The sequence below is a fragment of the Apium graveolens genome, chromosome 8 (assembly GCF_009905375.1).
Source record: "Apium graveolens cultivar Ventura chromosome 8, ASM990537v1, whole genome shotgun sequence".
Taxonomy (NCBI): domain Eukaryota; kingdom Viridiplantae; phylum Streptophyta; class Magnoliopsida; order Apiales; family Apiaceae; genus Apium; species Apium graveolens.
This window is the reverse complement of record NC_133654.1, coordinates 228104788-228126925: the sequence shown is the minus strand read 5'-3', so window position 1 is coordinate 228126925 and position 22138 is coordinate 228104788. Positions and strand designations below refer to the sequence as shown.

Sequence of the window (22138 nt, the reverse complement as noted above, 5' to 3'; positions counted from 1 at the left end):
AGTAAAATTGGTTGTGAGATTGGGGATTATGGTGTACAACTAGTTTAATTCGAGGTCTATGCTCGTGTTTTCGGAATTGTTTTAAAAATCGCCACGGTATATTTTTTCGAGTGGCGAGGATTAAGCATCTGGAAATTATTGAGGTGGAAGAGAAGTGAATTGGTTAATAGTTGTGTGATTAATGAAATAAATTATGCTTATAAATGTATATTTAACTAGTTTTCGTATTGTTTTGGGGCTAATTAGGGTTGGAACTAAGTTAAGCGGGGCAATTAGGGGCTTTGTTTGTGTTAATAATGGTCGGTTTGTGTTGTTTTTGTGTTTGTAAGAATAAATTTTAAGTGTTTTTAAGGATGGTGCAGTAGTTGTAGGATGCCAATGTTTTAAATTGGAAGTATGTTAAATTGGTGCGTTCTTAAGGTACCTGTATGATTGTGTCTTTATAAAATTTTGGTGTTTATTGTAAAAAGAACATATAATTGCACAAAGTTATAATGAAGTTGTTTGTTTTGTGTTTGAAATTTTACATGTTATAGACTTTTGTTATGATGCAAGGTCAAACAATATGAAAGGATGGTACTTCATATGAATCATTGTTCTAGAGTTTTTAAATATTGGAGATTATTTGTATCGTAGTATGTGTTGTAGGTGTTAGAAAGCTCCCGATGTTTTGTTGTTTGAGTTTGTAAATTGTAACCCAAGTATGGTGGTGAATTTGGCAAAGGTTTGGATGACGAATAGTAATTAATGCATGTCACATGTACAGCATGCCAATTTGCCTAAACTAGTAAATGTTAATACGCTGGAATTTGACATGTGTTGTAATTTTGTTAATCAAACCAACATGGGTTGTGGTTGAAAGGAGGTGCAAGTGGATTTGATTTAATAGAGTAAAGAAGAAAGAAAGGGAAGGAATCTATGAATTTACGGGGAGGTTGGGATTGGTTGGTGCCGACTTTGGGAGTTGACGTGCTAATTTAAGTTGCCATCAGCCTCCTGCCAAAGTTGACGTAAACAAACAAACGAGGGACTTCGGATTTGAACCTATTCTTGACAATTAAGTTTATAAAATTAAGGTTTTAATATGAGATAACAATTACAGGAAAGGAAATGCAGATAAAGTAAAAATAAATATAGATCTTTTCAACTACAGAGAAGTCATTATATATTGAACTTGAACCTAATATCAAATTTTACTATTGGGCTTGCAACCTAAGACCATATTTTACTATTGGGCTTGCAACCAATTCCTCACATCCAGCATGTCACAGCTGGCCCAGTAAACATTTAAAAACCAAACTAGTCTAATTCGTGACAATTCCTGGAATAAAGACCATCATCACTCCTCCAGCAGTTTTCAACCCAAGCGAAAGTGGAGTAACATCCAACAACAACAAGTCCTGCACCTTCTCATTGCTATCACCACTAAGAATTGCATCCGGAAAAGCTTCAAACAAAGAATAAATTTCAATTGTGGTTTGAGCAGTTGAAAAAGGTGCCATATTCGCCCTCTCACAAGCAGATGTCAACCTCCTCAACACCCTTGCACTTCCACTAATATCCTTCTTATTCTTCCTCTTAAATTCCTGTGCAAAATGAGTCACCGTCCTGTTATCAAAATCTTCTGCTAGAACATCAAGCTTACCATACTCGTCCTCTTGTAGCCTATAAACTATTATTTCACATTCCCCATCCCTAACCAGTAACCACTAAATTTCTACAAAGCTCAATGTTAAACATTTCACTTTCCCTTATATAACATGATCTATTTACCAACCCCGGCCAAATTATTTTCCAAGCAACCTTATCTTTGAAAGGCATTGATCTATTTCCATCACTTCGAGCATTGTCCCTTTACAAGCCTGATATAATTCCGACTCACCAAGTTAAAAAGTAACAAGGCTGTTATTTCCATCATACCCACCTGTATTTTCAGCCATCTCATTAAACAGTTTAATACTCTTCTCCACAACATTCCTTATGATGATTTTAAGAATATTATCCTGCTGCAGCATATCCTGAGAGATATTGAGAGGCAAGTCATGCATACCCATCACTGCGTGCATCATCCCATTACAAGCATGTCACTGTAGGGAGTATTAGCTATGAGTATATCTGAAATAGCAAATACAAGAATGAAATTACCGAAAATGTTCGAATCACGCTCTCCTTAAAACTTAAAACAGATAAGCCCCTTCCTCCTTGTACTTAAGCTGTGGTGACTTCTGTCTACAACAAACAAAGGCGACATTAAGCACAAAAAGATCCACCTTCTACGAACTGAACGAACACGACTTTCTATCTCACAAAAATAGTACCTACAGCTCTAAGAGTAATGTGATCGAGATATAAAAATGATTGAAATATATTTTGTTTTTATCAAAACCAAGAAGCTCAAATTCCCCCTCTGAACAAGAGTAAGATTATGTAACTTATAAATAAAATCAAATTGTAACTTATTAAATAATGAGATACAATAATTAATAATTAATATTGTGTCATTATAAGGAGTTACAAATTCATTTTTATAAGTTACAAAATCAACCCAATAAAAATAAAGTAAATTATTATTCAAAATAGTCCAACAATCCCCGACATGAATAAAATTGACTTTGCGAAATAACTCTTTGACACGGATATAGAAAGTCACGGAAGAAACCAGCATAGGATAGGTAGGTGTTACCCCTTGAACCTTCCCTTGGAAGAACATATTTACATTTCTAGAATTTCAGTAGTCGCGTTGACATTGAACTGCTGTTTTGTATTATGAAATGATGAGATATTCTCCACCGGAGTCTTTCTTATATTTGTTCAGTTCTCACTGTTAAGCTCATTTTACTCATGAGTTTTAACATGGTTCTGTGAGTTTTACCAGGAATTAGCCCCTACAATTCCTTTATATAGGGACCAAGCCTGGCGTAGTTCTTGGGGAATAAGAAATCTAATGGGCTTAGATTTCTTATTATTAGGCCCAGTAGAAGTCCTTCCAGAATTCATCTTCCGCCAGCTTTAGAAATGTCCAACTATGAGACTCAACCGCGAAGGCCCAAGGCTCGTTCGTAATTATAGGATTTCACGGGTAGTGCATCTCCCTGTGCAAGGATAACACTCCGATATAGTTATCTCCTTTGATTTACGAATGCAGGTATAGCCATGGTTCACCCCAAATGTCGGACGCATCCATGTCCCCTGAATGATGATAACCCACCAGATAGCAGGACATGTGATCCCAAAATCTTGGGTGCAAAGTGCAGGATGACTCCAAAGTTCTCCAACGAGGACACCCGTTGAATGCAAGAACAGAACTACCAAAGCACAAACCGAAGTTAACCTCGCATCGCCAACGAGAACACCCGTTGAATACAGGAGGAGGCCTTCAATCATCGGGCATACCCCTGGAGGCCTTCGAGCTTTTCACGTACATCCCCCTCCTTGACCGACTCAAGTATGAAATTTTTCAAAGAGTACCTGCAACAAATACGTTAGTGAAAATAACTCATCATTGCTTCTTCCATGCATGGACTTGTCCTAAATGAGAAGAAACCTAGAATGTCCAAGTAAATCCAAAACCATGCATTAAGTCAGGACGCGTCCTCGCCTTCTGGAATGCACACCCCTTCCCTGTATTGTGACTTAAAAAATATAGACAGTCCATCTCTTGTACTTTGTTAACTGAATGCGCGTCCTACATTTTGGACACGTCCTCACTTGGTGAGATGCCTCCACTCCCTTTTGGATTGCAATCTTAGTCTCAAATAACCCATACCATGCATTTCGTCTAACGAGGGCGAGTCATACATATATGGCGCGTCCTCCCTTGTAGTCTTAAACCTAGTTCTTTATTTTTTTTTGTCCCAATTTGATTCCAATCGACTCGTATTTAACCCGAAATGATTTAATGCCAAATTTTGGTTATAACACTTTTCACTCAATATTTTAGTGTGTAAGAAAAAAAAATTGTACCTGTCAGTGAGGCATGGCATTCAACTTAATCACTTTTGACACCCAACTAATTCAATATTGCATTTAAATTTGTAATTTATTTCCAAAAGTTATTAAAAATGGCATAAAACATTAAATTGAATTCTTTAAAATAAATACAGTAGAAGGAAGGAATTGTATAAACCGAAGGCTGTTAAATAACCTCCATGATGGTTCCAAGCAGAAGATGAAATAGTGAAAACTTGTACGACTCTATGAGTAAAAGAATTCCTAATAAGTTACGACATGCTACTAATAGAAGTTTCGGTGAATAGAAAACTTACCCACTAATCGCTTCTTAGGTAGTTGTCATTCTTATATATATTTCCATGCACAATTTCGGTTATCATCTTTCTCATTATTTACAAATGTTAGTGGATAAAAGATCAGGTTATCGTCTTTTTCATTATTAACAAATACCAAATATATACAAAATCTAGAACATATACAAAATCGAGTAAAATTAGTCTGACATGTACCAAATATAAGTGCATTGGTGTTCGCAATTTCGCATACAAGTCCATTTAAAAAAATTCTAAAAATCTCAAACTTTGTACAAGGACGGGTATAATAAAGCAAAAATATAACCAACATAAACACAAATAGATGTAGGATACTAGGATTTACTATTCCGCAGACACTCGGGTTTCTAAAATTATACAAAATAATTCTGGAAAATGTTCAAAAATAAAAAACTAAAGCCGTAAAACCATTTGAACCCTTTTTGGAGGAGTTAAAAACATTACGTAATTAACTTTTGTTTTAAGAAAATAATTTAATAATTAAAAATTATATTGTATACATACATATAATCGAAATTGGATAAACGCATAATCATATCGATGTTGAATTCTTCCTTTTCGAATATGCAATCAAGCGATTTTTTGTGAAGATATGTGCATGTTGTAATTCTTTAACTGCTATTTTGAATAATCGATCATAAAAATTGCGCATCCCAAAAATCCAACACTAACATCCTAATACATTATCATAAAAACTTTTATTAATGAATTTACACAATGAAATCCCGCATATTAATAATTCCGGACATGATAAACAGCTGAAAAAACCAAAACCAAAACAAACTCTCACGTAAACAAAACTCAAATAAATTTATTGAAGAAAAATCAGAGATAAATTAAGAATAATAAAAGGAAAAAAAATATTGGGGATTTTCACTGGTGAAAGTCGATGAAAGTCTATTATAGTTAATTTAGTGAAGAGTAGTTCTACATGCATAAAATTTGATACAAAATTTTGTACAAAATAGAATGACAAATAACATGATATGTTTTAATTGAGATTATTTATTTGAACAAAAAATACTATTTTCAATCATAACTTAAATACTTAACTGATAGGGAATAAAATAAACTCTGATTGCATAATTTATATCGCATTAATTATACCAGAATTGGGCTGACAGTTAAGCCCATTAGAAAGGGCCCAAAGCCCTGAATATTAAATAATTTCGTAATTAATTAATAGAGGGATAAATCAGCTGATGGTAAAGTCCAAACAAGGATACAATTCCTTGTTGATTGGCCTCCAAGAAATCTCATAGGATAAGGAGTCAGTTTCCTACTTCCTAGGACTTCAAAGTCCATTCTAATTCTGAGACTTGTCCACTAAGTCCCCTAACCTTAGTCTAATTCAAGGACTCTCAGCATCTATACAAGGGGCTTCACCCCACAAATCAGAACTATATTTTTTGACTTGATCATTGGCAATCAGCAAGGTATGTAGGCATCTTGTTAGGGCAGATTAATTCACGAAATACAAGAGCAGTCAAATCGAGCCTCGAAGCTCACGAACACGTGGTAATAAATATAGCAATTAATATACCCTAATTTTCAATCCATAACATTTGGGCCCGTCTGTGGGACGCATAACAACAACCATGGCGAGAACACAGGGTGGAAACAACGCCCCTGAAGGAACACCAGCTGCAATAACTCAAGCGATTTCGTCAACGGTGGAGATACCCCCACACTCGTCCTATGCCTCTGCCCAAGGAGGAACCTTGACAGGGGCAACTGAGCCTCATCCACAAGGGACGAATCCCCCAGCTCTACAAGGGATGAATCCCCCGGCTACTCAAAGGACGAATTCCCAATTCCAGCAGCTACATGCACCTATGAATTCTCGACCCGTTGGGTATGGGTATTCTACTATTGTGACCACTAACCCCCCATATGGGATGCCCCTATACCCTGAGGTTGGAGGAAGTAGAAATGCTAATCGGAGTGAAGCACAAGGGCAACCGCCCCAATATATACATGGTTTGGCTCCTATCCCGGAGGATCAAGAATTCTCTGGCCCTTACACTGAGAGAGACTCCGAATCTTCGGATGATGATGTGGCCCCAAGAAGAAGGCGTGCTGGTAAAGAGCCGATGCCTAATGGTAACCAGCGTCCTAGGAGCACCCGGGGGACGAATCCTCAAGAAGTGCAGGAGAGAATCAGGACTCACGAGGCTGAGATTCAAAGGTTGAAGCACGACCTGGAGGCACACCTGACCCTCAGACCCCCACTACCACCGAGGAGGAGAAATCCTCCTCCAATCATAGACCTGGATGGTCCATAACAAAGAAGGGTTGTTATCCCAAGGGTTGATCCAAGTGATCTTCTGTCCCTAGGAGATCCCGATGATCCCACACCACCTTTCACTAAAGAGATAATGAGTGCCCATATCTCAAGAAAATTTAAAATGCCCACCATCAAAGCTTATGATGGCACCCGAGATCCCGCTAATCATGTTAGGACATTCTCTAATGCACTGTTGCTGCAGCCCGTGAACAACGCTATTAAGTGTCGGGCCTTTCCTCAAACCTGTCGGGAATGGCTCAAAGATGGTATAGTCATTTGCCTCCGAATTCTATTGAGCCCTTCAGAGAGCTAAGTCAAGTTTTTATTAAGCAATTCATCAGTGGGAGAGTGCATGAGAAAAGTTCAGCATCCCTCATGAGCATTGTGCAGGGAGCAAAAGAGTCCTTGAGAGACTATCTGAATCGTTTCACCAAGGTAGCTTTGAAGGTCCCACACCTTGATGACAAGGTAGCTATGATAGCACCGCAACATGAACTAGGGACGAGTTCTTCAAGATGTCATTAGCCAAGCGCCCTCCTGAAAGCATGTTACAGCTCCAAGACAGGGCCGGGAAGTACATCAAAGTGGAGGAGAGCATGAGGAAGACGTTAGAGAATAAAGAGCCCACTAGTGGCAAGAAGCAAAAAACTGATCTGGAATATATTGCTAAGGACAAGTATCCTAGAATTGAGCAAAGAAATGATTCAACCCCGAAGAAGGGAGGACCTGGATAAAAGTTCACTGAATATGCTAAGTTGAATGCTCCTAGAAGTCAGATCTTGATGAAAATTGAGAAGGACAGAGATGTTCGTTGGTCTAAGCCTCTGAAGGCTGATCCTACCAAGCCGGATAAGAGCAAATATTGCAGATTTCACAAGGATGTTGGTCATGACACCGATGAGTGTAGAAAATTGAAGGATGAAATAGAGTTCCTCATTCGAAAAGGAAGGTTGAGCAAGTATACTGGAGATGGAGGAGATAAGAATAATAACGGAATAAAGAATTTTGATGATCGTAGGAGGGACCAAGATGATCAGGGGCGAAATCCCCAGCCTAGGGGACCAGTGATAAATGCAATCTTTGGAGGACCGCGACCCCGAGGGCCTGTGATAAATACAATCTTCGGAGGACCAACTGTTGTCGGTTCATCTAAAAACTCAAGGAAAGCATATACTAGAGAAGTTATGTGTATCGTTGGGAAAGCCCCGAAGAGGGATAGGACATGAGTGACAATGGCATTTGATGATTCTAACATGGAGGGTGTGAAATTTCCTCATTATGATCCGCTGGTCATAACACCGATAATAGGGAACAACCCGGTGAAGAGGGTCCTTGTAGATATGGTTTCTCGGTAGACATTTTGCTCCATGATACCTTTTTAAGGATGGGTTATAATTATTCTCAATTAATCCCGACCGATATACCGATATATGGATTCGCTGGAGTGGAGTGCCCCGTGGAAGGGATAATTAAGTTGCCAATGACCATAGGTCAGGAACCCAGACAAGTAACACAGATATTGGACTTTGTAGTGGTAAAGGCTGGATCAACTTACAATGCAATAATGGGAAGAACGGGAATACATGCTTTCAAGGCAGTCCCTTCTTCCTACCATTCAGTGATGAAGTTTTCCACCCGGAATGGGATTGGAGAAGAGAGAGGAGATCAAAAGATGGCAATGAGTTGTTATGTGGCCTCTCTTAGGGATGATGGAGTTGGAGGGGAAGGTTCTGCCTATTGAAGATCTGGATATCCGTGAGAATGATGAGAAAAGAGGGAAGCCAACAGAAGACTTGGTTCTGATTCTTTTGGCTCCCGAGGATCCTGAGAAAGTAACTTTCATTGGAGAGTCATTAGAGGAGCCCCTTAAAGGGAAGTTGGTAAAGTTTTTACAAGAAAATATTGTTGTATTTGCATGGTCAGCAGCTGATATGCCTGGAATAGACCCGGAACTGATCACTCACAAGCTGAATATAGATCCAAATCGGAAGACTGTGAAACAAAAGAAAATAAGTTTTGCTCTGGAAAGGCAGGAAGTTATTAAGAAAGAAGTAGAGAAGCTTTTAGAAGCCGGTTTCATTGAAGAGATACAATTCCCAGAATGGTTAGCAAATCCCATAATGGTAAAGAAGGATAATGGAAAGTGGAGAATGTGCATGGACTTTACTGATCTAAATGATGAATGCCCAAAGGATTGTTTCCCGTTGCCGAAGATAGATACATTGATAGATGCAACTGCTGGTCATGAGATGTTGAGTTTTATGGATGGATTCAGTGGATACAATCAGATCAGGATGCATAAGGATGACATCCCTAAGGTATCATTCATCACTGACTTTGGTGTATTTTGTTATCTTGTTATGGCATTTGGTCTCAAGAATGCAGGAGCTACCTATCAAAGGTTGGTAAATGAGATTTTCAAGGATCTTATTGGCAAAAGTATGGAAGTTTATGTTCACGACATGTTAGTCAAGAGTTTGATAAAGACTGATCACATATCCCATTTGAGGGAAGCGTTTGAGGTGCTGAGATATCACAAAATGATGTTAAATCCTGCAAAGTGTGCTTTCGGAGTGGGATCCGAAAAGTTTTTATATCTGATGGTCTGCAAGAGGGGAATCGAGGCCAATCCTGATAAAATAAAGGTTATCCTGGATATGGAACCACCACGTTCTATAAAGGACGTTCAGAAGCTCACTGGAAGAGATACAGCTCTATGACGTTTCATCTCCAAATCCGGAGACAGGTGCTTGCCATTCTTTAAATCCATGAAGAAGGTTAAAGATTTCGTATGGACTGAGAAAAAATAGGAGGCATTTGAAGAATTGGAGAAATATATGGTTCAAGCCCCGTTGTTGGCCGAGCCATCTCTGAATGAAACTTTATACTTATACTTGGCTGTTTCAGAAAATGTCTTGAGCGCTGTATTGCTTAAGTAAGAACTTAAAGTCCAGAAAGCTATATACTATGTTAGTAAAATTCTACATGGAGCTGAGTTGAATTATTCAACTATTGAGAAGTTTGCTTTAGCCATAGTGATGGCTTCAAGGAAATTGCGTCCTTATTTCCAGGCTCATAAAATTGAAGTGCTAACAAAACAGCCCTTGAGAAACATCATTCATAGTCCCAAAGCTAGTGGGAGGCTGATTAAATGGGCTATTGAATTGGGAGAATTCGACATAAAGTATAAGCCACAAACGGCGATAAAAGCCCGGGCTTTGGCTGACTTCGTGGTTGAATGTACCATACCCAACCAAGAAGTTGGGAGCAGGAAGATACTAGACCTCAAGACACAGAAGATGATAAAGGAGACAAAGAAAAGGGCGTTAAAGAGAAGGAATATTGGGTTCTCTATTTTGATGGAGCATCAAAAACAAATTCAAGCGGAGCAGGGCTAGTTTTACAAAGCCCAGATGGGTTCCTGATTGAATATGCTATGAAGCTAGACTTCCCAATTATAAATAATGAAGCAGAATATGAAGCTCTGATAGATGGCCTCGGCCTAGTAGGAACATTGAGGGTCAAGAACTTGAATGTCTGTGGGGACTCGAAGCTGGTCCTATCTCAGGTCAATGGAGATTTTGAGGCAAGAGATGATACAATGGCTAAGTATGTCCGCCTAGTAAGGGCTGTGATGACTCATTTTGATGAATTCCATGTTGAGCACATTCCATGGGAGGAAAATGCTAAGGCAGATGTGTTGTCTAAATTCGCTTCATCAGAGACAGAGAAGAGTTCAGGAAGTGTGTACTGCCGCGTTTTGAAAACACGGAGCATTAATGTTAACCTTGTAGCCCCTATAGGGATGGGGACATGATGGATAGATCCTATTAAAGCCTGTATTCTGACTAGTTGGCTGCCAAACGATGTGACTAAAGCACGAAAATTGGATGTTCGAGCACTCAGATACTCCTTGATCGATGGGATTCCGTACAAAAGATCTTATGTGGTTCCTGATTTAAGATGTCTCAGACCTGATGAAGCACGTTTGGCTCTTGAAGAAGTACATGAAGGAATCTGTGGACAACACTTGGGGGCAGAGCACTGGCATAAAAGATACCCCGTTTAGGCTTTTATTGGCCAGAGATGATGGCTGATGCCAGAGACTATGTAGGGAAGTGTGAACGTTGTCAGAAACATGCACCAGTTGTTCGACAACACTACTAGAAAAACGGGATCAGACATCGGTTCAGAACCGATGTTAAAAAAAATCTGAACCTATGTCTTCGCGTGTGATGTTAAATGTCATTAGCTTTTGACATCGGTTAACAGTCGATGTCTATTACAGTGCTATACATCGGTTTTAAGATTAAATATGATGTCTTTGCAACAAATTTCAGCTTATATTACATTATTTTAAGGTGAATATGAGTATATTATGAGATATTTATCCATTAAAACATGAAACCTACAAGCTCTAAAAGCCATTTATTAAAACTTTCGAACAAACCGATGTGAAATTCTAGATCAGACATCGGTTAGATAAGTTGGTCGATGTGAAATGTTTAATCAGACATCGGTTAAATTAGCCCCCGATGTGAAATGATGGATAAGACATGGGTGTTCTTCACGAAACCGATGTTAAATCTTTTTGTTTAACATCAGTCAGTTTCTCTAACCGATGTTATTTGACTTAAAATACATTGAGTTTCTTTTCAGAACCGATGTCAAATGACTATTTCACATCTGTTTTTTTAGTTCTTTTTCATTTAATATTATTTTACCTGATGTCTTTCTTATATTTTTTACATCGTTTTATATTTACCAATGTGATGTTAATATTTTGTATATTGCATGCCATCCTGATACTGTTCACATCCAATGAACCAATTACATTTACAAACAAAAAAAATACCAAACAATGCAATATAAACATAAGCTACCATTATCTGCAATAGAATTCAATTGCAAGTTCATGAATCACATCAATACAAAGAGTTTCTACATAAATCTCATGAAAGTATACTAACTATCAAGCATATCAATGGCTCACATAAGACTTCGTGAGCAGTTATTCTCTGTTTAGGAGACCTGTCAAGCATCTTCCTTATTAGATCTTTTGCACCGTCTGAAATCGATGGCCATGGTTCAGATTTAAAATCTATATTTCCTTTCAAAATCGCTCTGAAGATTCCAGAGTCGGTTTCTGCCAAAAATTATACGAACAAAGAGGAATATCATCAACTGCAACAATTACTACACACAGGTAAAAACTCTTAAGCTCAACATGTGATACTTTTAACTCCTAATACCTGCCCAGAAAGGAGGAACTCCACATAGTAAAATATATAGAATAACGCCAGCACTCCATACGTCAACTTCAGGTCCATAATATTTATGCAACACCTCAGGCGCAACATAATAAGGACTTCCAACAACTTCTGTAAGATACTGACCTGGTTACAAGAAAAACATGCTGAGTATAGAAATAGTAAGTAATAATTACTTTATAATGTCTTACCTAGTAAAAGAAGGACTCAGATCACAGATATTAAGATGGATCATGTTATAGCATACTGTCAATTTGAATGAGATAGTCTGAAACTTAACAGGTGTCTTGTTTCTAATTCTGTGAATAATATTACATCTCAAAAAATTGGAATAGAATTTTGTCTTCTTAATTCATCGCTATTGTAAAAACTAACACTGTTAAGGTTAGCAGCTGTTTGAGTACATTGACATGACCCAATCTTGCCACATATATGTCACTAGAACTTTCCTTGATTACTGAAGCATTACAAATCTTCCTTAAGATAGGAGCAAAACAACCTCAGGCCATATTTTTAAAGAATTTTCTCTCTCACCAGTAAGATATGCCAGAACATGTGCCACACACTTAGGTAGAAATTAATTCCTCTGAAAGTTTTGGTGTCACTGTCAAAGTCACATCGCCAAATGATTCTTCTTGCTGTACATCAACAAGGCCACTATTCTTTAAAACCTGAGGTAAACGATAGATATCAGACATAACCTTTTCGAAACATTAAAATTAATACTTGAAACTCATAATTCCCAACGATTACCAAATCAATTAACTGATAAGTAGTTGACTTCAAAGCACAATGACTTACAAGTGTCTCAAAGACCATTCGAGCACATACTCTTCTTTTTTTTTCCAAGATCGCATTCAAGCTGATATTTATTGACTGGTGGCTTTCTACAACGGGAGTGGTGGACGATCTATTTTTAAGAAATTTAGCCACAGCTCTGCACTCATTCCATGAAGACAACAGACCATTTCAAACACAGGAAAGTAAATAAAAAAATGGAAATGTTATAATGGCGAAAGGGTTTTTTATTTTACTAAGTTACCTTGTCCTTGCAGATAAGGGTTCTACTTCAGATTTTCCAGATTTTTCGTGTAAGAAACAGTCTGGAGTACTTTCCTGCAGCCCTGTTTGAATATGTGTAACACTGTCTAAGTAACAAAGTGATATTATGTAACAACATTAACCAAAATATTAATCAGCCTACCAGTTGAATTGTTATTGTCTTGAGCCAGAAAAGATAAATCCTACCAAAAAAAAGAATATCCGAATCAGGAGAAAAATATATAAAAATCACTTCAAAAAATACCGGGATAATGAAAATGCAAGTCACAAAACTCAATATAACCAATTTACATTTTGCAAATCTAAATCTTAATGGATCACATATAATTGACCTATATAGATATTGTTACCCTGCATGGCTCTCCAAAGCCCTCTATATATTTTAGTTTTGTTACCTACATTAATTATGAATTTTGAAATTGAGAGAATTCAACTCCGAATTCAAGATCAAAAACCCTAAAGCTGCAGTAGGAACAAATTAGCAAAAGTTATAAACTTACTCCATCATCAGAATTCCTCAGCTCTGGAGCATCAGGACCAGAAGACATCCATTTAGAGATCTAATTAAAAGATGCCCAACAAATTTAAGTGAAGAAACTAAAAAAAGGGAGCCACCAGTCAACAAAGGTTCAAAAAAGATTGCATCTTTTTTTAGCCTCTTGTTCAACCTCCAGCTGGCAAGAGCATCTCGGGGGCGTTCCTTTTTGGTACGGAGTATGCCACTACAATCAATAATCTTCTTCTTCATAAGCCTGAAATACATAAAACAAAACCAAAAAAAGAATTAAAAGAACTGTTTTCAACTATTTTGAAAGCAAAACATGGACAATACCTGTTGCTTAATATTGTTATGTGATCATAATGATGACTTTGGATCCTTTGCTCCGGCATTGTTTGCTGAGGTGGTGGAGTTGAATGGATCTCTAATGTAGGTGATTTATGGTCTGCAGTTGAAGGAAACAACATGACTTCTTTATAAAACAATTTGGATCATTAAAGTAGATTATTTTGAAAATTTTGAACTTACTATAGACATTATCAGAGTTTAAAAATTCGAGATCCTGCTCTGACATGACAGAAGTCGGTTGTTGGTGCTGCTGAGGTGGAGGAGAAACTGCAGGAACCAACTCATCAGCTAGAGTATCGGCTTCTGTTTGTTCCATTATTTCTTCCATTAATTCCCAATCTGGTTCCAATCTGTCTTCACTTTGGTCTTCTCGGAATAGATCATTTTCAGAAAAATACTGAAGGGAAGCATCGCGCCTGATTTCAGTTCCCGGGTAACTTATAGAACCGTGGTTGTCACTTAGCAAATCAAGCCTCTCCTGATTAGAAGGATCAGGTTGTTCAGCACTGCTAGTTGCACCCACACGAGGGACAGAATAATCTGGGGAGCTTATAGAATTTCTTGCATTCTGTATTGAAACAAAATTACTAATTGCAAAACTTAATTATATAGATCAATACTAGAAATTTAAGGATATGTAAATAGTGGTACCTGATCAAAAGAAATAACCATATCTTGTCCTATCAGATTGTGATGATCTATAAAATGACAAATTTTTTAGTCGATATATTGCATCAATAATAATTATTCAATGACACAAAAAATGTATTATCTGAGTATGCAAACATATATACATCCTCATCACCTTCAAGAGTTATCTCTCTGGGGTCCTTTCGATGATTACTTTGTAAGCTGATTAACAACAATTAATCAGGTTCTGATAGATCACTAAAGATGCATCTGTGCAAAAGAGTCTAGTGCTTCTCTGGAAAGACCATTCATCGCCAAACCAACAATCATGGCACTCCAGACCAACACGGATTTTATGGAAATGTCGTCAAATGACTTCATAGCTTCATCTGGAACACCACACTTGCTGTACATATCCATTAAAGCTACTTCAACTTCCTCCCCCATGATGTTCTATTTCTTCATGATAGAATGAACTGATTCACCTAAATTCACTACACCTGCAAAGCCACAAACAGCTAGAAGACTACTTATTGTTATTCTATCCTGCCTGATATATGCTAATATCATCTCTTTAAACAACTCCAAAGATCTTGTGAAGTTCTTGTTTTCAACATACCCTGCAATCATACAGTTCCACGAAACCACATCTTTCTCTGGCGCTCTTCTAAACAAAACTTCAGCAGCAGCTAAATCATTCCCCGCGATGAATTCATTAAGCATCACATTCCAGGCAGTTACATCCTTTTCAGGCATTCGATCAAAGAACACACTGGCACTTTCCCAATCACCTTTCTGCATATAGCCCTCTATCATAGACATCCATGAAAAAACCGTCTTCATGTCAATCCCATCAAACAATTTCTCAGCCGAATCCATATCTCCAGACTTAACATACATATTCAGCAACCCATTTCCCAGATTCTCCGAAACCTGCAGATCTTTCTTCACTATATACAAATGAATCAACAATGTTAATAATGCTCTGCATAAATAGGGATTTTGTAGCATCATCTTTTTGTCAAAATCATATAAGGTATTTAACAAGAGTGTGAATGTTTTGAGGCATATCTGTAATAGAATCAGCAAGCAAAAGAGAATTAACCTTTTGTGTTTTATTTGACACATCTGGACCAAGACGTAACCATGCCGAGTACACAAGAGATTCATGAATGGTAACATGTGGAGAATGGATATTGTTCTGTTCACAATAACCACTGACACGAGCAAAAGTTGCTTGGTTCTTTGGATAACCTGAAATGCTAATACTTCCTTCAATATACCCTCCGGTTTTTCTTCCCACTAATACATCCATCAACATGGTCTTTCCAGCACCACTCACTCCCACTAATGCTGTCAAAACACCAGGCCTGAATGCACCACTCACATCTCATAGCAATTGGAGACGGTGCTCTGTGATTCCTTGACTCTTCATTTCCTGAACAAACGAATGGTTTTACTGTGAGAATCGTTGACCACCATATGTTCTGCTCTCATAGAAAAATAGCATATTATAATATCAATTTAAAGGAAAGGTGACTTACAGGAGGCATATCAACATAGTAATTCACATTTTCAAATGCAAGTGAGAGGGGCTTGAAAGGAACCACCATTCCTCTTCTGTTATCTTTATCATAAGTGAAGTTTGTGTGACTTGGAGTGTTCCGTACACTCATATCTACACCTGTGGTAGTTCGCCAGCTAGTATTGACATCTCACTATAATAATATTAGCAAAAAGGAAATACCAGTCAAAATGTTGAATGTATTAAGAGACTTGGTTACATGTAATATCATACCTTTATTCAAAGGAGCTGTAGACGCTGTGCTCCTGTCAGTAGACTTGTTCTTTTTCTTAGTGTTGGCATCCTTATCAACAACAGACTTGGAACTTTTAAAGGGTGCATTTTTATGGTACAAACATCCAGCCACCACCCACACATCAAAGAAAAAACACCAAGTTACAACAGTCCAAATGACATAGCTCCCAATGATAAAAGCATAGAGATCTAATACAAAAAATATAGAGTTAAATGTGTTATTAACACCTAAACTTAATAGCAGAACATAATAGAATAAACAAAATTGAACATACAAATATAAATATACACCGACGGATCTATATAAATACACAATGGATATAAATAAAGTTAAAAGAGAGATATATGTTACCGATTGAAGGTTGGTTTCAAGCTCCAAAGCTTCAGGCCTATAAACAAAAGCTTCATTAAAATCAAAACGTAAAATTTTGAAATAAATTTAAAATTGACATACATAATCAAACCAAATATTTGCTTTCTCGGCTCGATTTTAAGCTACTAAATTAAATAATACTAACAATTTCTAGCCCGATTTATGACAGAAAACTCCTTCCCTTTCTTCAAAGCATCGTCAATCGCTTTCACCATGGCCGAAATCTAACCTTTACCAATCAATTTTACATAAATCGAAGCTTCCATCAAGATATAGATAGGGAGACGGAAGAGAGTGGAGAAAGAGAGAGACAAATCTCGATTCAGTGATTTTGTATTAGGTTTAAATTAGGTTTACAAGAAAGTAGCGGTAAGAAAGGAGACAGAGAGAGATAGAAAGAGAGAGAGGGAGAGAGAGAGAGAGAGAGAGAGAGAGCTGAAGGAGATGAAGTTCGATATTTGAGAGAGAGAATTAGGGTTTTTGAGATAGAGCGGTGGTCTGAGAGAGAGACAGCAAAGAGAGAGAGCCGCGAGTTTGAGAGAGAGGGAGAGTCAAGGTTTGGGGGAGAGAGGGAGAAAGATAAAGATGAAGATAGAGACAGAGATAGAGATGTATGGGTGTGTGAGTAAAGGGAGAAGGGGGAAATAATTTTTCAACTTTTTTGTTACGGGGGAAAATTTGGGTACTCAGCGGGGGAACTGAAATATTTATTTAGTCATTTTTTAGAAATGGTTATAGATAACGGTTAGCATAAATAACCGATGTTGAAGTGAAAAACATTAATTTGTTATTATTTTAAAATTGAACATAGACAACGGCTACTATGTAAAACTGATGTTAAACAGGCTTTTAACATCATTTTTTTCTAAACCGATGTTAAACAGGCTTTTAACATCGGGTGCATTACATGCCGATGTCTAAGCACCGATGTCGTATCTACTATTTCTAGTAGTGCAACCTCCTGAGATGCTGACTTCCATTAATTCTCCCATACCTTTTTATATGTGGGGAATGGATATACTTGGGCCTTTTCCCATGGCTACAGCTCAAAGGAAGTTCCTGATTGTAGCCATAGATTATTTTACTAAGTGGATTGAAGCCAAGCCTTTGTCTAAGATCACAACTAAGCAGGTTGCACAATTCCTGTGGGAAAATATCATGTGCCGATATGGAATTCCCTGTATCCTGGTTACCGATAATGGAACACAGTTCAACAATGAAGAATTCAAGAAGTATTGCGAGGAGAATGAGATTGAGTTGCGGTTACCTCCGTAGCTCATCCGCAATCCAATGGGCAAGCGGAAGTGGCGAATCATATAATCCTAGATGGTCTGAAGAAGAGGATTGAGAAATCCAGGAATAGTTGGGTGGATGAAATACTCCCAATACTTTGGGCTTATCGGACTACTTGTAGAGTCACTACTGGAGAAACTCCCTTCATGTTAGCATATGTAGCAAAAGCGGTTATTCCTGTGGAAATATCACATCCGTCTCCCAGGATCCAAGCATACAATACTGAGGAAAATGAGGAAGTACAAAGGCTAGCCCTGGATCTAATTGATGAGGTACGGGATGAGGCACATGCCAAGATAGGGGAATATCAGAAAAAAGCTTCTTTTTACTACAACTTAAGGGTGAAAGAAAGGTTTTTCAAGTAAGGAGACTTGGTTCTGAGGAAGGTAGAAGCTTCTGGCGTTGGTCAGAAGGGAAAACTTTCCCCAAATTGGGAAGGTCCGTACAAGATCAAAAGTGTTCAAGAAAGAGGATCCTATAAGCTGGAGACTATGGATGGTTTTGAAGTCTCAAGAACCTGGCACGCACAGAACCTAAAAGTTTACTATGTGTAAGATGGTTTAGCATGATTCTCACTTGTCAAAATGGCAAGTAGGTTGAAAAGCACCTTGAAGCTTTGTTTGCTTAGGATTTCATGTTTTAGTTTTATAAGACTACTCTTTCAAATTTGAGATTTATTAAGACTTGTGTAAGGGATGAGTCCCAAAAGTTTATGAAATTTATAAAATTTCCAAAATATGGTTAAAATCCCCATGGCATGACAAATGAACTAAATGCATGAATTCCAATAAGAGCATAAAGTTTGATAAATAAACCAAGTTCGAATAAGAAATATAAAGTTCGATAAACAAGATAGTCTCAAGGATAAAATAAGATAAATAAGCCATGTAAGGCTAGTAAAACTCTAAGGAGCGGAGGTGCCCTCGGCATCCATGTCATCATCCCCTCCGCTCTCGCTGGATGTCTCAGCAGTCCCGGTCTCGGAGGAGAAAGAGCTGTGATCAGCTGTTGTAGGCCTAGAAGATGACTCGGGAGGAGGAAGAAGCGGGTCCTGAGGGATATGATCCGAGACAACTATACGGGTACGGAACTTCTGTATTAGAGTCTCATTATCAGGGCACACATAGTCCGCTTGGTTAATATCAGGACAAACCTCGTTCACGGTCCCATGGGTCGTGTCCCAACCAGTCCTAAAAACCCAGGGAACACCGTGCTGTCCCTCACCCTCATGGACTGAGTAAACTCCTCCGTGTCCAGATAAGCATCAATCGTCGTGTCCTTCTTGGCCCTCAGAACGACCAGCTCGGCGTTTGCCTCTCTTAGCTCCTCCTCCTTGCGCTTCATCTTTCTCTCCAGGGAAGCGTACTTCTTCTGCTGCCTCCTAAAGGCATTATCAGCATTATCTGAGGCCTTCTTCCATGACTCGGGTTACCTCACAGCCGCTTGGAAATAAGCACTAGACTGAAACAAAACAATAAACAAAAAATGTAAGGCAGGAGAATGCTACGAGTATATGAGAAAAAAGAGTTTTGAGAAGAGGGATCGTACCGAGGCCAGAGACTGAGCGCCCATGAGCTTTATCCTCTCCAAATATGGGCCTGCCACGATATCAGTGAAGTCCTTAGGGGTCACAGAGTGGTAGGACCAATCACATGCATGTTTCGTGGATCCAACCATGGTATCCCCCAAAGGAACCCCCAGAGAAGCTGGAAAGCACCAGTGGCAATAGAAGTAGGAGTAGCAGGAGCAGTGGGGACTTTATTTCCCCCTGAGGAAGTCTCCATCATAGGCTCCTTATGCTTCCTCAAGAAGCTAGGCTCCAAAGCCTTTCCCCGGGTATCCAACCCTGCGAGTCGGACCTTTTTCATCCTCGTTGTTTCCTCAATAACAGACAGGTTATCTTCATTAATTTCCTTAGCAGCTGCAAAAATAAAAGAGAAACAAAAATAAGTGGTATCAATAATGCATGAAAGAAGGTAAGAATAAGAAGGGAAGAAAAATACCATGCACAGTTACTGAGGAAAGGCCCCACATAGATCAGGGAAAACTCCTCTAATAAAGTCCAGCTGGGAGTTATGCCATTATCCTTGATGAGCTCATCATAAATGATAGTCTCTTCGGGAATAAGGTGAATGGATTTAAGGCTACCATCGCTGACCTTCCCGAAGGAAGATCTAAAGAGGGTGCCCCAGTCTCCAATCTCCCACTTAAGCCCAACAAAGCTATCCCTCCAGTGTTGGTTATTATCAGGGATTGAAGCACTGTTAAAAATATATTTCCATTTGGGCCTTTGTCTAATATAGACCCAGCCAGATGAATTTTGGGAACTATTGTAACATTGAATTTTTTTCTAAAGACAGCTACTGACAAAAGGAAACCACTCCTAAGACACAAGACCATGAAACATTAAATGTTTCTCCAAGCATTATGAGGAAGCTGATAAGGACTAATTTGTAAGTCTGCTAACAAAATGGGGATGAACTCATGAAATGGAAACCTAATCCCAGCAGTAAGGGCATCTGCATAGATAAAAAGAGTGTCGGGCTTCCACTGGCATGTGCGATCACCCCCTTCAGCAGGAACTATCCTAAGAAGAGCGGATTTTGATTTCATTACCTCGCTTGGAAACAGAAGCGATCTTGGCCGCCCTCTCGGAACTCTTATCCGCCGTTGATGGAGGTGAATGATAACTTAAAACTTTGGAAGGAATAGAAGAAGGCCGGAAAGGCTAGTTTATTACCCCGAAAGTTTCTAGAGGAGAGTTTTAGAAAGGAGGAGAGTTTGAGAAAGGAGAATTTGAGAAATGAGAATTTGTGAAATGAGAAGTGTGATTTCTCACTTCACTCTTTCCCCCTTTTATAGCCACAACTATCCGGTAAATGGGCCGGTGAAGAAGGATTTTAACCGGCTACAGCCGGTCAAATGCCCATTTGGGCCCAAAAATTGGACAATTCTAGAGGAATCTAGAAAAAATGGAAATAAAACATTGATAATATAGAAGATACTTTATAATTCCAGAATATTCTGGAATTTGGATTTTGAAGCCCATAAAAAATAGAGGCCCAACCCAAGTCATGGGCCCAAATTCTAGAAGATTCTAGAACAAAAAATGTATATATAAAAATATATATATATATATATATATATATGTGTGTGTGTGTGTGTGTGTGTGTTCTAGAGAGTTCTGGAAAGCTCTAAGGAGCCCAAATGATTTTGGGCCTGGGAGTATAAAAAGCCTAGTATAAGGGCCCAAATCAGGAAATATATAAAAAGAAAACCAACAGGAAAGAAGAGGTCCATGGTCAAATCAGGCCCAAAGGTTGAGAACCCAGTAAGGAGGCCCTAATGCACGAAAATTTATTATTATTAATATAAAAAAATCCTGACCAAACTCGATCAGGATTTTTACTAGATTCCTGGTCGAAACCATGTGCTCGAAATTACCCATGACCAGAAAATAATGGTCCTTAATTCGGTCAAAAAAGGGAAAAGCAATAGAATCCTGACCGAAAACTCGATCAGAAATTCAAGTCGAAGATTTTTGATTGAAAATCCTACGATCAGAAAATATGGGGGCATTATTCGGTCAAAAAATTAATCAACAAAAAATCCTGACCGAATTTCGGTCAGGATTCTGGTAAAAAATCCCTGGTCGAAAGTATGCACGACCAGGATTACATTGAGCCATTATTCGGTCAAACATCAAAGCAGCAAAAAATCCTGACCGAATTTCGGTCAGGATCCTAGTCGAGAGCTTCTGCCCGAAATGGCTATCGATCAGAACAAAGTGGATGCTTATTTGACCAGGATCCTGCCGAAAGGATTCCTGGTCGAAAAAAGGTGTTAAAAACAGGAAGAATTAAATTAGAAATCTCAGGAAATTCAGAAAAAAATTATAGATTCTGAAGAAAATTCCTGAATAATTCGAAGAAATTGTAGAAAATTACTTATAAATTTTTGGAAATTATAAATATTTTATGGGAAATAAGGGTTTTTTATGTAAATTAAGGAAAAAATCCCATAATTAAAGGAAAATTCTTGTGAATTAAGGAAAAATCCCATAATTAAGGGAAAATTCCTGTAAATTAAGGAAAAATCCCAGAAATTACGGAAAATTCCTGCAAAGTTAGAAAAATACCAGAAGACTCCTAAATAATAGGAGTTCGGTAAAGAAAGCAAATGGGAGATTCGAAAACAACCCTGAAGCCATGTACAAGGCAAATCGTTGTAAATGTGTAGGTCGCTCCACAATTTACGTAAAAACAATACCCTGT

General features: G+C 38.2%; 1 long non-coding RNA gene across 1 annotated transcript; it reads right to left on the bottom strand.

Annotated features, from left to right (window-relative positions):
• Positions 1-16290: 16290 nt before the first annotated feature.
• On the bottom strand, positions 16291-16897 carry LOC141677581 (uncharacterized). The gene is made up of 3 exons (XR_012557470.1): positions 16717-16897; positions 16551-16587; positions 16291-16387 (listed from the first exon to the last, which is right to left on the bottom strand). It is a non-coding gene; the product is annotated as an uncharacterized LOC141677581 (long non-coding RNA).
• Between the last annotated feature and the right edge of the window lie 5241 nt (positions 16898-22138).